Here is a 13,904-nt window from a genome sequence, read left to right on the forward strand (position 1 = left end):
ACATAGAATCTTTTCTTCCTTTCTTTCTTCATTCCTTCTCCCCCACATCCCTTCCCTCCTCCTCCTCCTCCTTCTTCTTCTTCCTCTTCTTCTTTTTTTGAGACAGGGTTTCTCTGTGTAGCTTTTGGAGCCTTCCTGGAACTCACTCTGTATACAAGGCTGGCCTCGAACTCACAGAGATCCGCCTGCCTCTGCCTATCGAGTGCTGGGATTAAAGGCATGTGCCACCACTGCTCAGCTTGTTAATTTTTTCTAAAGGCAATGTGTTCAAATTATATTTTACTAATCAAGCAATGTACTAGTCCATGGGAAAATGGATGTAAAAACAACCTTTACCTTCCAGAACCTGGTCTAGCAGAAGAGATAAGTGTTGTGATTTGTGCTGTGGAGTGTTGGGTAAGATCAGTGATGTCTGGTCACATTCAGAAAGACCTCAGACTTTGAGTGGACTTCTGTCTTCTCAGCACTGTTATTATGCAGACACTATATCTATCACTTTAATTCTCCCCACAAGTCTTGGAAATAAGTCTCTGTTTTATAGATGAATATATTGAAAACACGGAAGATTACATAACTTGGTATTATATGTTTGTTTATTTAGTTTTGTTTTTCAAGACAGGGTTTCTAACTGTCCTGGAACTTGCTCTATAGACCATACAGGCTTTGAACTCAGAGATCCACCTGTCTCTGCCTCCCAAGTGCTGGAATTAAAGCACACCTGGCTTGACACTGTTTTTTTTTTTTTTTTAAAGACAAGAGTATATCACTCAGGCTGGTATGGAACTCAGCCTTTTGTGTGCTAGAATTCCAGGTGTGTATCACCATACCAACTGTGGCCTATCTATTAAATTGCAGAGTCAGTATTCAAACTCGTCTTCTTTCTAATATGACAGACATATTTTCTGTACAAAATAAGAGCATATTAACAACAAAAATCAACATTAAGAATTCTATGTGCTGGGCAGTGGTGGCACACACCTTTCTTTTTTTTTCTTTTTTTTTTTTTTTTTTACTACATTTTTCTCTGCTCCCCTCCCTTCCTCTCCCCTCTCCTTCAACCCCTCTTCCATGGTCCCCATGCTCCCAATTTACTCAGGAGATATTGTCTTTTTCTACTTCCCATGTATATTAGATCCATGTATATCTCTTTTAGGGTCCTCGTTATTGTCTAGGTTCTCTGGGATTGTGAATTGTAGGCTGGCTTTCTTTGCTTTATGTCTAAAAGCCACTTATGAGTGAGTACATATGATGTTTGTCTTCTGTGTCTGGCTTACCTCACTCATTATGCTGTTTTCTAGATCCATCCATTTGCCTGCAAATCTCATGATGTCATTATTTTTTTCTGTTGTGTAGTACTCCATTGTGTAAATGTACCACATTTTCCTTATCTATTCTTCAGTCGAGGAGCATTTAGGTTGTTTCCAGATTCTGGCTATGACAAACAAAATTGCTATGAACATAGTTGAGCATATGTCCTTGTGGCATGATTGAGCATCCTTTGGATATATACCCAAAAGTGGTATTGCTGTGTCTTGAGGAAGGTTGTTTCCTAATTTTCTGAGAAATCGCCACATTGATATCCAAAGGGGTTGCACCAGTTTGCATTCCCACCAGCAAAGCACGAGTGTCTCCTTTACCCCACAACCTCTCCAACATAAGTTGTCATCAGTGTTTTTGATCTTGGACATTCTTACAGGTGTAACATGGAATCTCAGACTTGTTTTGATATACAGTACTCAACTTTATATGGAAGGGCAAAAAACTCAGGATAGTCAAAACAATCCTGTACAGTAAAGGAACCTCTGGAGGTATCACAATCCCTGATTTCAAACTCCACTACAGAGCTACAGTACTAGGCACACGCATTTAATCCCAGCACTTGGGGCCAGAGGCAAGCAGATCTTGGTGAATTCAAGGACAGTTTGATCTACAAAGTGAGTTCCAGTACAGTCAGAACTGTTACACAGAGAAATCCTGTTTGGGGAGAGGGGAGCTGATTGGCCAATAGCTAGGCAGGACTTTTGGGGGAAAGAATGCTGGGAGGAAGAAGGGTGGAGTCAGAGGAGTCGAGAGAGAGAGAGAGAGAGAGAGAGAGAGAGAGAGAGAGAGAGAGAGAGAGAGAGAGAGAGGGGGGGGGGGGGAGAGAGAGAGAGAGAGGCGCAGAAAGAAACAAGATGAATGTGAGATATTGAAGGTACCACCACATGGCAGAGGGTAGATAAATATGGGTTCATTTAAAATATAAGAGTTAACTAGTAGAGCAGGGCGGTGGTGGCACACGCCTTTAATCCCAGCACTTGGGAGGCAGAGGCAGGTGGATCTCTGAGTTCGAGATCAGCCTGATCTACAATGCAAGTTCCAGGACAGTCAGGACTGTTTCATAGAGAAACCCTGTCTCGAAAAACCAATCAATCAATCAATAAATAAATAAATTAAAAAAGAGTTAGCTAGTAACCAGCCTGAGCTATCAGCTGAATATTAGTAACTAATATAAAGCCTCTTTGTGGTTATTTGGGAGCAACTGCTGAGACACAGAGAAATACCACTGCAACTTTGTGAAAGAGACTAAGCCGGAACCACCCTGCTACTCTGCTCTTGAATTATTTGAGCACAGAATCTTAGGTATCATGAAGAACCTTGCCTGCTTCTACTGTGACTTTGGTTTCAACTTCCCTGAGTGCTGGGATTACAGGCACATGCCACCAAACCCAGTAACTTGGTAATGGAGGATCTAACCCAGGACTTCATGTATTCTAGGTAAACATTCTACCAACAAAGTTATAGTCCAGCTGCTTTTCCATCGACACAGAGAGAGTATTCACTGTTTTACATAAGCAGAGTTGGGTGTAACATTATACACCAATGCTAGCATAGATTACACAGTCCTTGAAAGGAAGGCTCATGCCTTAAACTTATTTTGCCTCAAATTATTGCACCAACTGCCCCATCCCACAAAAAGAGCAAAATAAAACAGCTGGGAGAAATAACAGGTAAAATTGACATTCCTTTGATACTGAACATGAAGCAATTGGATGAAAGAGATATTAATCATTCTGAGCATATTTTCTTCCTTGAGGCTGAAGATTTTCCAGGGTGGTGAGAATAGAAAACTGTTATTTCTTATACTGGAATCTTCCTGAACTCTGTTCTCAGCACTTGCCATGGGATGGCTTCTTAAGCCTGGGGACAGAGGGAAAGCTCTACCAAGTGGAAGCTCAGCTGTGCAGAGGGAGTAGAGCTCTACTGGAGGGCAAGTAAAGGGAATGTAACCTTTCATCAAAGGCAACAGTCCAGCGCAGGTCTTTTCCCAAGGATCAAGTGCACAAAGCTAGTCAATGAGATTGTGAGAGGGTGGAGAGTGGCAAAGGGAGCTCTAGGAGGTGAACAGGGCGGAGTCTGACTTAACACACTACACAGTGGAGGCCCCCGGACAAGTACCCGGAGTCTGGAGTCTCTGTTTGCAACAGCAGCTCTCTCTCTCTCTCTCTCTCTCTCTCTCTCTCTCTCTCTCTCTCTCTCTTTCTTTTTTAATAGAACTATTGGGGCTGGAGAGATGGCTCAGAGGTTAAGAGCACTGTGCTCTTCCAGAGGTTCAACCATCTGTAATGAGATCTGGTGCCCTCTTCTGGCCAGGAGCAGACATGCAGACAGAACACTGTATACATAATTAATAAAAAAAATCTTTAAAAAATATAGAACTATCATGAATTTGAGTGTCACCCTTGCACGGGGGCCATTTTTTTCTAGGCCTCGCTTACCTTTTCTATATCATTCCAACTTAAGAATGTGTGGTGTTGGAGTAAGCACTGTTCTTTTTTAAAAGACTAACTCAAGTCCTTGGCCTTCTCAACAGACATAGACAGCAGTTCTGACTTCTAATCTCCACTTCTCTTTAACGGGTGCTCAGTGGTGGGAACCGAGAGTGTGGGAGTATGGCAACTGTAAGGTCAGAACTTTTATTTCCCCACTCTTAGGGTATCCAGTTTCCTGAGCTTAGACACAGCTTCTGCTGGTACTAGACTGAATACACTTCTCATCTGAAGAGCAGATGCTGGAGGGAGAAAAATACCATCTATTTGACAGGAAAGCAAGGCCTAGAAAAAAGGGAACAACTTTCCTGCAGTCATGCAGCTAATATGGGGCAGACTGCAGACATTTTGCTGGGGTGGTGGCACGGGCTAGCACTTGGGAAGAGGAGACAAAAGGATCCAGAGTTCAATGGCATCTCCAAATTCCAGGCTTTTGCTCCCCCAACCCCAACAGAGTAGAAAGTGGCTTTGCTACTGTCCTCAGGTGGAATCCTGTTCCCTTTCCTAGTCTCTTGCTCCCTGGATGCTTGCAACTAGAAACTGAGTTATTTCTTCACAAGCAACAGAGAGAGCACCTGAGTCATTCAGTTTGTGGCAGGAACACTGATGGACACAATCTGTGGACTCCCTTCCACCTTGGTCAGCTGACTGTACTCAACTGTGGCAATGGCCTTGTGTGTGCAGGCAAGCAAAGTGCCCATGTACTAAGTTGAGGCCTGACTGGAACCTATACTGCACCTGCTGGACCTGGGTTAAAACTCTTAGATTTGTATGTGTGTGAGTTTCAGTGGTCAGTGGGGTCCTCTAACCCCCAACCAAATATTACAGGCTACTGCCCAGCTCCTTGTTATTGTCTCAGTTAGTGTTCTACTGCTGGGAAGAGACACCATGACCATGACAAGTCTTATAAAAGAAAGCATTTAATTGGTGCTGGCTTACAGTTTCAGAAAGTCCATTTTCAGCACAGCAGGAGGCATGGTGGGATGCAGGCAGACATGGTGCTGAAGAAGGAGCTGAGGGTTCCATATCCAGATCCACAGGCAATAGGGAGAAAGAGCTCTGACTTGGGCTTTTGAAAATTCAAAGTCCACCCCCCAGTGACACATTTCCTAATCCTTTCAAGTACTGCCACTCCCTAAATATTAGAACATATGAGCCTACGGGGCTGTTCTTCAGACTACCACAGTTACCCTCCAGAACTTGATGGTAAGATCCTATTGTTGAAGATTCATGGAGAACTCAGGTTGGTACTCGCCAGAACCTCTGCCCCACGGGCTAGCTTTCCCAGCACTAGAAGGAGCTAAGTGACTCCTACGGGAGAAAAGTCATCAGCAATCTTACCCAGCTGTGAGCCCTGTGAGCCACAGTAATGACAAGCCTCACAATTTAGGCTCACCGGTGCATTAATGGCACAAATGCTGTGGGAGTGATCAATTACTTTCTGACTGAAATTTGAAGCTTGATCCATAAAATGGAACTAGTACTGTGAGCTGTGCCAAGAATAAAATATCCACAATTTGCTAAGTGATAGGCTCTAGGGGAGAACCTAATACGGTTACTGTGTTAAATGGACATAGTAATAACCCCCAATTCAAGCTCTTCTTCACATCCACAGATCAGCTCATCTCCCATTCTTTACCAGAGAAGCTTCTTTTTACAGAAGATAGCAACTAATACAGAGACCACAACTGGTCAATGTACAAATGTAACATGAGGGGCCGGCTTGTTGGGGTTTCTATCCTGCCTGATACCCCACAGCCGGAAAGCCCCAAAGAAAATCACACAGAAGACTCCATAAGATTATAAACTGATTGGACCATTAGCTCAGTCTTCTTATTATCTCTTGTAGCTTATATTAACCCATTATTCTCATCTATGTTAGCCACGTGGCTCAGTACCTTTTTCAGCGGGACAGGTTACATCTTGCTTCTCTGTGGTCTGGGCAGGAATGGGAGGAGTGGGCTTCCTCCTTCCTAGCATTCTCCTGTTCTCATTGCCCTGACTCTACTTCCTGTCTGGTTGACCCACCTATCCTTCCTGCCTGGCCAATCAGTGTTTATTCAAAATAAACAGATTGACAGAATACAGACAATTCTTCCACACCATACAAAGGGTAAGACTGTTGAGTGCTAAATGGGACAGTTAGGTTACACTTCCTCTCCCTAAAGCTCAGGGATCATTGTAAAGGAGGCGGCAGAAAGATTTCAGGGGCCAGAGGTAGTGGATGTGTGCAGTGAAACAATATTTGCTGGAGATGAAGGGCCTTTCTACATATGAGCTCACAGAAGCTGTGACTGCTTGCATAATGCCTCTACAAGATCAAGCCAATTGAAATCCCAGCATAGATGGAGGTGGATAAGAAAGTTCTATTCCTGAGTAGCTACTAGCAACAGGTGACTGTTGGGGGAATGTGAACCCTTAGAGGCTGTCCATGTTCCAGCAGATTATCCTACACTTACATATACTCAGGCATCACTAACTAGACTTAGTGGGTTAAAAAAAAAGTATAGTGGTACACACCTTTAATCTCAGCGTTTTGAGTCATAGGCAGGCAGATCTCTCTGAGTCTGAGGTCAGTCTGCTCTACACAGAGAGTTTCAGACCAGACAGGATTATATAGACTCTATCTAGACAGAGACAAAAACCAAAGAAACAAAAGAGATTGAGAGAGCTGTTGAGTGGGCCTGCACTTGAAATTGGTCAGAAGAGATGGGGATAGGATAAAAATTGGAAGGGAAGGGAAAGGGTTTGTTTGGACTTAATCACAATGCATTATATGCTTGTTTTCTTAAACAATTAAAAGATCTTGGCACTGGGAGCTTTGAGACTGCTAAGCAGGTAAAGGCACCTGTTGCTTGAGTTCAAACCCTAGGACCCACATGGTGGAAGGAGAGAACTGGTTCCTACAAGTTGTCATCTGATCTTTTCATGTGCACCGTGACATATATATATATCCCATGTACACAAACTGAAAAACAAAGGACACTAGCTTTTGCTGTGGCATGTATGCATCCCTATACATGTACCCCTCTCTCTCTCTCTCTCTCTCACACACACACACACACACAACACACAATTAAAAAAAATAGATACTGGCATTTCCAGATTGTCAGGAGAGAAAATACCCTCTGCCAATCTAGATTCTTTTTTTTTTCTTATTTTGGATTTTTGAGACAGGGTTTCTCTGTAGTTTTTGGCGCCTGTCCTGGAACTAGCTCTTGTAGACCAGGCTGGCCTCGAACTCACGGACATCCACCTGCCTCTGCCTCCTGAGTGCTGGATTAGAGGCGTGCGCCACCACTGTCTGGCTGCCAACCTAGATTCTAAGGACAATCCTGAGTCTGTGCTTTAGGAAAGCTTTTCAAATATCTCTACGGTCGCTTTTGTTTTGTTTTGCTTTTAGAAACAGGGTTTCTCTGTGTAGCCCTGACTGTTCTGAAACTCAATCTGTAGTCCACACTGGCCTCAAACTGACAGAGATCCACCTACCTCAGCCTCCTTAGTGCTGGATTAAAGGCGTGTGCCACCACTGCCTGACAGGACTTCACATATTCCAGGTTAGTCTCTAATTTATTTAGCCAAGAATGAACTTGAAGTTTTTATCTTGACTCTTACCTTCCAACTGCTAGGATTATAGGCATGTGATATCATGTTTAGTTTATGAAGTATTGGGGATTAAACCCAGGGCTTTGTGATTAAACCCAGGGCTTTGTGGATACTAAGGAAGCACTCTGCCAACTAAGTTATGCGCCTAGCCCAACAGGGCAACATTTAATAAGGGCAGGAAGAGAAATGAGGTTTGGGTGTCAGGGTGAACTCCCTACAAAATAGAAAGAGTCCCCTGCTTAGTCTCTCACAGGCTACTTCTCCATGCCATTTCCAGTGCAGTCTCTGGTCACCTTAGATTTGAACGCCACCTGCTGGACACCAAAGCTATGCCTCGGCTTTCTCACTAGAATTTCATATTTATTACATACAGGGTTAACTTCTTCTTTTTAGAATCTGTTCAGATGAGTTTTTTTTCTCTTGGGAGCCAGACTGATTGTCTTTCAGGGAGACTAGGTACATCCCCTGCCATTCCCCAGGCTGCCTTCTCCTAACCAAACATTTTTTTTTTTTTTTTTTTCTGAGGCTGGATAAAGAGCTTCACAGTTCCTTGCTTCAAGTGCCCCAGGGTAGCTGAGCTCTACTCTTGGGAAAACAAACTAAAAACAACACAGAACTCTCTTGATAGTAATTGCACATCTCTCTGTGTGTTATTCACACACCAAGTAGGCAAAAAATATTTCAGAGGGCACTGGCTAGCTAGCATAATTCAATTTAATTTGATGCTTTCGGGAAATAGCATCAGATACAGGGGTTGCAGGCTCAGTCCCAGGACTGTCCTCTGCTTTCTGATGCCAGCTGCAATTCTTTGGCTGTTCTGTTTCTGATCAACAGTCTATAAAGTGAGGTTCCCTACAACCCTAATTTCTGAGTTAACTAATGTGCTGGAGGGGCTCCCCAAATTCTGGGAAACACACTTATAGTTTATCATTAGGAATATCATTAGGATCCAAAAAGACTTAGGATGAGTGAGGCACAGTTAAAGGGATACAGAGTTTCTACGCTCCAGGTCTCTGTCATATACTGTTCTCCAGGCCTGTTATCTTCCAGAAATCTGATCAGCTACTAAAGTTCTCAAAGTCCCATCCTTGCCAGGTGGTGATGCACACCATTAATCCCAACACTCAGGAGGCAGAGGCAGGTGGATCTCTATGAGTTTCAGGCAGCCTGCTCTACAGAGTGAGTTCCAGGACAGGCTCCAAAGCTACAGAGAAACCCTGTCTCAGAAAAAAAAAAAAAGCAAACAAACAAAAAAGCAAAGCCCCATCCTTTGGGATTTTATGAAGACTTAACAGTGTCTCCAACCCTAAGAAGACTAGGTGAGAACACCCAGCAAGGCCTGTCTGTTTTCTCAGTCTTCTTGGCCTCTATACAGCGTTCCTTCTTCCAGGGTATAGACAGACCTCTCTGACATGAGGTAAAGGACAAGCCAGAAAATGTTTTCATGACCAGTTCCAGGACACAAAGACTACAGTTTCTATGATCTGCTTTGGGGGAAAGTAATTCCAATTTTTATAGCCTTTTTTTGGGGGGGGGGAAGGAGATATCAGCCAAGAACTGCAAATAAAATCCATAAAGGTATCTATCATACAATCACACCCTACTGTTGATAAGAACCAGCTGGCTAGATGAGACAGGCCACAGGACCTCTGGGCAGGAAGAGGATATTGCCTTTGCTTGGCTTTCTGTTTCCTCTGATTCAAATAAAGGGAACTGGCATGTTCATGTCCTTGCTCATTTAGCACAGATAACCATTAGAACCCATTAAAGTTTTTGAGTGTACTGGAAACTGTGGACTAGCCATTCCATGAAGATCTTGGGCTGCAACTTCAGAAGGGAAAGTCATTTGTGAGTTGTGACAGTTCTGAAATAAATCCTTCACTGGTGAAATGGGGACAGCATCAATTTACATCCTCAAAATTGGCTGGGCTGTACAACATCCATGCAGTTCACAGGGCTGGGAAAACAGATGTAGAAATCTCTCCATCTCCAGTTGACTCTACAATCTAGAAAAGCCAGTCTTTTCTTATTTTCTGGATGCCTCCTTAACATATACCCTTTAAGTATTTTTCAAATTTTTGCTTTAAAAGGAAGGAATCAAGGAGGATTTAATAGGTTGTGGTTAATATGCTGTATTGGGCTTTATGTCATTTCTGTAATGTCTTTAATTTAATCAACACTTAAACGATTTAGTATTTTCGTGCTTTGCCTACATTTATTATCTGTGTGAGGGTGTTGGATCCCTGGAAAACTGGAGTTATGGAGAGTTGTGAACCGCCATGTGGGTGCTGGGAACTGAACCCAGATGTTTTGGAAGAGTGGCCAGTGCTCTTAACTGCTGAGCCATCTTTCCAGCTACCCTCCTAGCACTTCTAATTAAACTTTGAAATTTATGTGTGTGTAGGGGATGTGTGCATGTGAATAAAGGTGCCCAGAGAGGCCAGAGGTGCTGGATGCCCTTGAGTTAGAGTTACAGGTGATTGCGAGATACCTGACATGGGCAGTGGTGGCGCATGTCTTTAATCCCAGTTCTTGGGAGGCAAAGGCAGGCGGCTCTCTGAGAGTTCCAGGCCAGCCTGGTCTACAGTGTGTCCTGGTCTAGGACAGCCAGGGCTACACAGAAAAACCCTGTCACAAAAAAGAAATTGAACTCTGGTCTTCGGGAAGAAGAGTACTTGTTCTTATCCACTGAGCCACCTTCCTTACTCTTAAGGGCTTTGGTGCTTTTGTACTACTTAAAACTTTAAAGGATCTGGGCTGGGAACATTACTGAGTTGGTAGAGTGCATAAAACCCTGGGTTCAATTCCTAACACCACATAAACCAGGTATAGTTGAGGTAGAAGCGGAGGACTAGGAATTCATGGTCTTCAGGCAGCTGAGTTCTAGGCTGGGCCTGGGATGCCTCAAAAAACAAACTCCCACATCTTTTAAAGGGATCTAAGTGCATAATACCGTGATTTTACCTTTAATAACTACTACACTATACTTTTTACTTGTGATTAGTTTGTGGATTTTTCATAAAATTAAAAAAAAAATTCTGTGTTTAAGGCCAATCTGGTTTACAGAGAGTTTCAGGACAGCCACGGCAATACAAAGCCCTTTCTCCCAAACCACACACACACACACACACACACACACACACACACACACACACACACACACACACACAGTGTATGGGTGTTGTTTTTGTCTGCACTTATACCTGTGTACCCCTTTTTTTTGAGATAGGGTTTCTCTGTGTAGCTTTGGCTGTTTTGGAACTCATGCTGTAGATGAGGCTGGCTTTGAACCCAAAGATCTGCCTGCCTCTGCCACCTGAGTGCTGGAATTAAACCATGTTGGGTGCTCAATGAAGCCAGAAGAGGGTGTTGGATCCCCTGTAACTGGAATTGCAGCACCATGTGTATGCTGGGAATTGAACCCAGGTCCTCTGGTAGATTAGCCAGAGATCTTAACTTCTGAGCCATTCTCTAGTTTTCTGCATATGAACCTTACAAAAGATTTTATTTTTGATAACTCAAGTGTATGGGCCTGCATTCATGTGCTCTGGCGTTTGGGGAGCTAGAGTATAAAATTCCCGGAAACTGGAGTTAGAGGAGGCACTGACTGGGCTGCATCTACAGCAACTGTGATGGAGGGATGAACAGCTGACGTGTGCGACCAGAACACTGACTGTGACTCTGAAAGGCCCAGAGGGAGGGCTGGACCTGAAACAAATCTTCAGTGCACCTCCCACGCTCTCTGGCTCTTGCGGAGCCGCAGCTCTCATACTGGTGTCAGCTTGCTTCCGTCCCTTCTCGCCCTGAGAAAGCGTGTTATGTGCTAATCTGTCTCCTAAGCTGAAACATTTCTGTGCAAAGCTTTGACTGACGGCAGTATGAACTGACATACTGGCCCTGGTGATTTTGTACTTTTCACCGTAGAAGGCAAGTACAAAGCAGGAAGTAGAATAAAGGGGGAGGTATCCAGGGATCAGGGACTAAACCAGAGTTGACTAAGCTTTGTAGCACAAGCAGTAAACATTTCAGCAGGGGACACCAGTGTTTCTGGGCATCTCATTTTGAGGGAAACAAAACAAATACATACTAATCCTTGCTTACTATCTGCAAAGTTTGTGTGTAAATGATGTTTGAAATGCAGTTCACTTCACAGAAGAGAATGAAGGATAAGTTTTGACAGAAAAAATTAGGCCAAAAGCTTGGCAAGCACCTCAAATAGCCCAGAGGAGGTCGTAGGGCCTTAGCAGGAGGCGTCATTTAATCCCTGGCCTAGCTGCACAGTCTAGAGAACGCTTTCAGTGCCCTGATATAGCAGACCTGCCTCTGGGACACGCCTTCCAGCTCTGAGAAATCACTGATGGTTCTTTGAAGAATTCCCCTCGCCCCATCTCCTGGGAACAGATTAACAAAACTCCGAGTTGGGAGATGAGGGAAGACAGGCTGCTCTGTGATTCAGAAGCCTGACTTGACATGGTGAGAGGTTTTTCTGCCCTGCTTCCCTTGCCTCTTTTGATGATCTCAGAGAATGATTTAAGGAAAGGAAAACTTTATACAGTGATTAAAACTCTAAAATGATTGCATAATTAATTTAAATTTAATTTTTATGTAATTTTATTTAAAAAATTGCTTTTTCTAGGTAAATAAAACACCAAAATTTTAGTGTTGGAAACCACATACTTCCATTTTGTTCCTTCATAAAGATGGCTGAGTCACAGAAAGGTTATTTGGCATTTCCTAGGTTATAGAGATGTTTCTGTTTGAGACAGGGTCTATTATGGAACTCTGATTGTCCTGAACTCTGTAGACCAGGATGGTTTAAAACACACAGAGATCTGCCTGCTTCTGCTTACCAAGAGCTGGTTAAAGCTGTGTGCCACCATCTACCATTCTAGGGTTGTTCTTCAGTCTGGACTACTAGTTCTGTGATTGTCTGCATAACCGCCCACTCCATGCCTGCTCAGTCATCAAGCGCTATAACCAACACATTCCTGCTCCTTTGAGGAATAGGAGTGATGGAGGGAGAGTAAGCAAGCATACGGCACTTACCCTTCTGGGCTTTGAGGACAGAAGAAGGGGAGGAAGAAAAGAGGATCAGGGAGAGAGATAAGAGAGATATAGACAAACTTGAACTTATTATTGGCTTTATTATTATTATTATTATTATTGATTTTGAGATAGGGTTTCTGTGTGTGGCTGCTCTTGTACTCGCTCTGTAGACCAGGCTGGCCTGGAACTCAGAGATCCGTCTGTGTCTGCCTCCCAAGAGGATTAAAGGCATGTGTTACCACTGTTTGGTTTATTTTCTTAATTTTTACAACTATTTGTCACAATTGGGTAGTTGTGGCACATGCTTTTGATCCCAGCACTTGGGAGGCAGAGGCAGGCAGACCTCTATGAGTTTGAGGCCAGTCTGGTCTACAGAGTAAGTTCCAGGGCAGCCAGAGCTACACAGAGAAACCCTGTCTCAAAAATCAACAAAATTATTTATCTTAGTTGGGTGGTGGTAATGGTGCATGCTTCTAATCCCAGTACTCAGAAATCAAAGACAGAAAGAATGCTGAGTTTGAGGCCAGCCTGGTCTACAGAGCAAGTTCTAAGACAGCCAGGGATACACAGAGAATCTATTCTAGGTATATGGGTGTTCTGTATACTACATTTGTGCCTCATGCCTGTGGAGGTCAAAGGAGAGCACTGAATCCCCTGGGACTGGAATTAGTCATTAGCCATCACATGGGTGCTGGTAGATGAACCTGAGTCCTTTGGAAGAGCAGCCATTGCTCTTAACTGCTGAGCCACTGATCTAGCCCTAGATTTTTATTTTTTATTTATTTGAGACAGGGTTTATGTAGCTCTGGCTGGCCTCAAACTGAGAGATCCACTTGACTCTGCCTCTGGATGCTGGGATTAGAAGTGTGTGCCACCACAGCTGACACCGCAGACTTCTGATCTCACAGAAGGAAACTGAAAACCGCACAAATTAGAGCAAGTGTGAGCACTCAGCTTCCTTTAGCCCTCCCCAGATGACTAGTTCTCAGGCTCAGGAGTCTGTACTAGTCGGTAAAAAGAAATGATCTCAAGTGGACTGTGGGGCTGTAGCTGTGCTGTCATCTCCTTAGGAACTATCAGAGGCTGCAGGCCTTGTGTGGCTTAGTCTGGTAGTATCCTGAGAGTAATTCCTAAGAGACCTAACATACAACTTGCTCCTCAGATGATTTAGTCAAATACCCAATTTGTGCCCCCTTTGTGCTTAAAATGTCAAGTGTGGTTTCTGTTTCCTTCTAAACTCTGGCTGATGGGGGACATTTAGAAGTAAATTATGGCCAGGTTTTAAAGCCAGCCCAGTCTACAAAGTGAGTTCCAGGACAACCTTGTCACAAACAGACAAACAAACGAAATGAATTACAACACAACTCAGTAACTGTTACTAAAGAAAATATAAGCAGAATGTGGTGGTACAGACCTCCAATCCCAGACAGACCTCCAATCCCA

The 13,904-nt window shown here is 43.6% G+C and overlaps 1 pseudogene; it reads right to left on the reverse strand.

The window, feature by feature from the left end:
- Positions 1–3,685: 3,685 nt before the first annotated feature.
- Positions 3,686–3,807, reverse strand: LOC125410261 (U6 spliceosomal RNA; annotated as a pseudogene).
- Between the last annotated feature and the right edge of the window lie 10,097 nt (positions 3,808–13,904).

Source organism: Myodes glareolus, chromosome 19 (genome assembly GCF_982192425.1).
Source record: "Myodes glareolus chromosome 19, mMyoGla1.1, whole genome shotgun sequence".
Taxonomy (NCBI): domain Eukaryota; kingdom Metazoa; phylum Chordata; class Mammalia; order Rodentia; family Cricetidae; genus Myodes; species Myodes glareolus.